A 4,161-nucleotide genomic window follows, 5' to 3' on the forward strand; every position below is an offset into this window, starting at 1 on the left:
GTACTTTTATAATATTGACAGTCAGCCTGGTCTGGCGGATATCGAAAATGTTATCAGATATGTAAAGTAACATCGACTCTTGTAGACAATTGCTATCCTGGATTTATCTTCTCTATCCGAAGTACTCAATAGCTTACTTAATGGAGTGAAATAATTGTCCTACCTTTTTATTGATGAGAGAGAGAGAGAGAGAGAGAGAGAGAGAGAGAGCTGAAGAATAGTTTGTCTTACCAGTACCCCTTCCCTCCTCCTTTTCCCCCAGTTACCAGTACCCCTTCCCTCCTCCTTTTCCCCCCAGTTACCAGTACCCCTTCCCTCCTCCTCCTGTCACCAACCATCACCCCCAGCACGCCACCTCTCCCAGAACGTTGTAACCTTCACTCACAATGTATAGTCAGCTTATAATGACCACGAGTTCTGCTTGTTGTATCACCTACCCCAAGCCTTAAGTACTGTACCTCGCATTTATCCACTGTACTTGGTGGAAGGTTGTGGCCTTTGGTCATTAGTGTAAATCTGCTAAGTTCAGTACACTCTTCACCGTCCTCGTTAGGGGGAGTAATACGAGAAATTAACCCTTGTTCATGTAGGATTAGCAAGAGTCCCGGAGCCTCCTTGTGTCCCGGAGCCTCCTTGTGTGTGTGTGTGTGGTATTGTCTTGTGTGGTTGTGAGGCGTCTGGGTAAACATCACCATCACAACACCACTTCACCCTCGCTCACCACCACTACTACTACTACTACCAATTCACCTCATATCACCACACCTCTTCACCACACCACCACTACACCACCTCACCTCACACCACCACTCCTCACCTCACACCACCACACCTCACACCACCACACCTCACCTCACACCTCCTCACCTCACACCACCACACCTCACACCACCACTCCTCACCTCACACCACCACACCTCACACCACCACTCCTCACCTCACACCACCACACCTCACACCACCACACCTCACCTCACACCTCCTCACCTCACACTCTGCCTCAAGCTGACTGTCGCACCTGCCTTGTTTATATCTTCACTTCGCTTTACTAATCTAAACTTTGGTCGTCCACGTCTACATGTCTCCATCACATCGACTTTCAAATCTCATAACTCCGACACGACACAGTCCTCATCTTGGTCGTGCCACCTCCATCATCACTCACCCTGGCCAGTATTGTCGTGTCGTAACGCGTCGTGTGGAGGGAGGTCGTTTAGAAGGTGGTGAATCATGTTTTTAATACAATACGTTTTTTTGTCGTCTTTGTTTTATATGTAGAATAAACTGCACTGTTATTATATTTTAGGATTTATAAGGAAAGGGTATAAAGTTTATTTATTTTTTTGTAACGTGTGTTTATGTCAGTCAATATACTGTGTCTTTGGGCCTAAAAAAATAGCGCGGTACCAACTATGAAGACCAGAAATTAAATATATACACAAATTCAAGTGTGTCAGTGGGTGTGTATATATATGTATGTTTATAATGTATATACTAAATTTTACCTACATACATGAATAGGGGTTAAGGAAGGCGCTAGAGTATACACGGAAGGGGTTAAGGAAGGGACAGAATGGAAGGGTTTAAGGGCGGCACTAGACGGAAAGGGGACACAGACACCCAGGAAACAGCGGTGGTTCATGCATGGTCGAACAACATGTCAGGAGTCGAGGGGTTAATAAGGATGAAAGAATGAAAGCGAATGAAAGAATAATAATAATATTAATAATAATAATAATAATAATAATAATAATAATAATAATAATAATAATAATAACTGAACCTACAAAGTATTACAGAAAGTTCCTAAGCTTTTAATAAACTTTCCAAACTTTTAAAAATTATCAAATAACTCTCTTAAGAGGTATATAATCTTTGCCCAAAGTTTACCTGGGTATTCTGGGTATGAAGGAACGCTTTTAAAAGTCTATAAACTTTTCGGGAACTATGTGGTTTGGGGAGAGAGATTCACCCACTCACGCACCTACGCACGCACGCACGCACGCACGCACGCACACACATACATACATACACACACACACACACACACACACACACACACACGGAAATATCTCACTGTTGTGCTCACAGGAGAAAAACTCATCAAACTTTAAAAACGACGCTGCTTCTTTTTGTATTCAAATGGGGTAATTTTAAGCAGCCTTTATAGCTGGTGACTGTCAACACTCATACTGGTGTCGACCCCTGGTGACTGAGCACTCATACTGGTGACTGGTGACTGTCAACACTCATACTGGTGACTGTCAACACTCATACTGGTGACTGTCAACACTCATACTGGTGACTGTCAACACTCATACTGGTGACTGTCAACACTCATACTGGTGACTGTCAACACTCATACTGGTGACTGTCAACACTCATACTGGTGACTGTCAACACTCATACTGGTGACTGTCAACATCGTGTTAGTGCCTGTCAATCAGCAGATAGGTGTTTGTAGGTGGGTGTGGGCAGGTGGGTGTGGGCAGGTGGGTGTGGGTAATTGTTGTCATTTCTCCCAATCTTTCTCTCCGTTTATCTCGTTCTCTACTTCCTTTTCTCTTTATTTAATTTTCCTTATCTTCCTTTCCCTCTATTTTTTCATCTTTCTCTCTCACTCTCTCTAGTTTCTCTGGTTCTTTTCTTTCCTTTTTCTGAACTTATCTCTTACGTTCCTCATCTCTCTCTATTTACCTCCCTTTCTCTCCAGGATCTGAGAGACATAGGCTCTCTCTCTCTCAGATAGACGGCGCCTTGTGGTGACAAACAAAACTATTTTGTTGTGTAAAAAAAAAAATCCAAACTCGATTTTTTCCTAAATTTTCTCAATACGTGGTCGAGTTTTTCCCCCGCTGTAAAAAAACAAAAACAAAGGATTGTTTTGTTTTGTTTAAATGTACGGCCGTAACCACACGAGTTTGATGGTCCCAGTGCTAGAAAAGTGTTGTTTTAATAATAACAACAAGTACAACAACAACATAAAATAAATATCGCTAAAAAATTCACCCTTCCTAGTAAGAAAAAACAAAATCACCTTGAATATTACGACGAAGCTACAAAGTGATATAATCTTTAGCGTGAGGTAAAGTTCCTACCTGCCCTACCTGACTAATTAACCTGGTAACCTTGATCTTTGGCTCACTGACGCGGGGGAAGAGGCATCAAAGATCCTCCCTTGGTTAATTTCGAACTTTGCTGACACCATCCAATATAAATGAGAGAGAGAGAGAGAGTTAATTTTATAAAGGTGTTTTTTATCCGAAGCCTAAACTCAATGATACACAGTTTTCTCTCTCTCTCTCTCTCTCTCTCTCTCTCTCTCTCTCTCTCTGTATTACGATTTCACTCTTATCTCACCTGAAAGAGTAAGTATTTCACGCTTTAACTCATGCTGATTCACTATCTTGGTCCATCAACTACCCTCTTGATCACCTTATACAACTATCGTTTACTTTGGAACAGAATTAGTGCCATATGTATGCAAGACTTGTTAATACACTCCATAACCTCTCAAAGGAAACTCAGAGCACGAGAAGGAAGGAAAGAAAGAAAGAAAGAAACTGGAATAAAAAAAACAACAACTAAAATCGCTCTCTTTAACAAAACGAGTTAACTTTCTAGCGGCTGCCGGGTTAATGTTTATTTTTTTCCCCAAGTAATTCTGTAAACAACACTCAGGTTATACGAACATATTTATTTTTTTTATTTGCATCCAACAAGTTCAAACGAGTCTTTCAAAAAAATCTTGACAGGTAAACAAATTCTAAACCACCACGCTAAAAAAACACAGATGGCAATTAATCGTCTTTCCTGTCGTTGTATAAATAAAAATGAAAAACAAAAAACCTCCCTCGAAATATGGACCCGAAGACCTGACGAAAATTCTGGGCATTAAAGTATAAAAGTGCAGGGAGACGAATGATCCCTGAGGACTAGGGTGTGTAAGTAGGGCGAGGGGCCGCACGTGTCCCAGCCCTGCCCTAAGGTCTCTCTCTCTTGCCCTTACCAGGATGAACACTAACCCCTGGTAAAAGCTGGGGGGGGGGGCATAGGAGATGGAGGAGACCTGGTCACTGGGAGATATGAAGGTATTTATGCTTAGGTATACTGAGGTTTATTTATTAGGGTCTGGTGAGGGCAGGACTCGGTCAACCTGAG

The sequence above is a fragment of the Homarus americanus genome, unplaced genomic scaffold (genome assembly GCF_018991925.1).
Source record: "Homarus americanus isolate GMGI-L3 unplaced genomic scaffold, GMGI_Hamer_2.0 scaffold3452, whole genome shotgun sequence".
NCBI classification, from domain to species: domain Eukaryota; kingdom Metazoa; phylum Arthropoda; class Malacostraca; order Decapoda; family Nephropidae; genus Homarus; species Homarus americanus.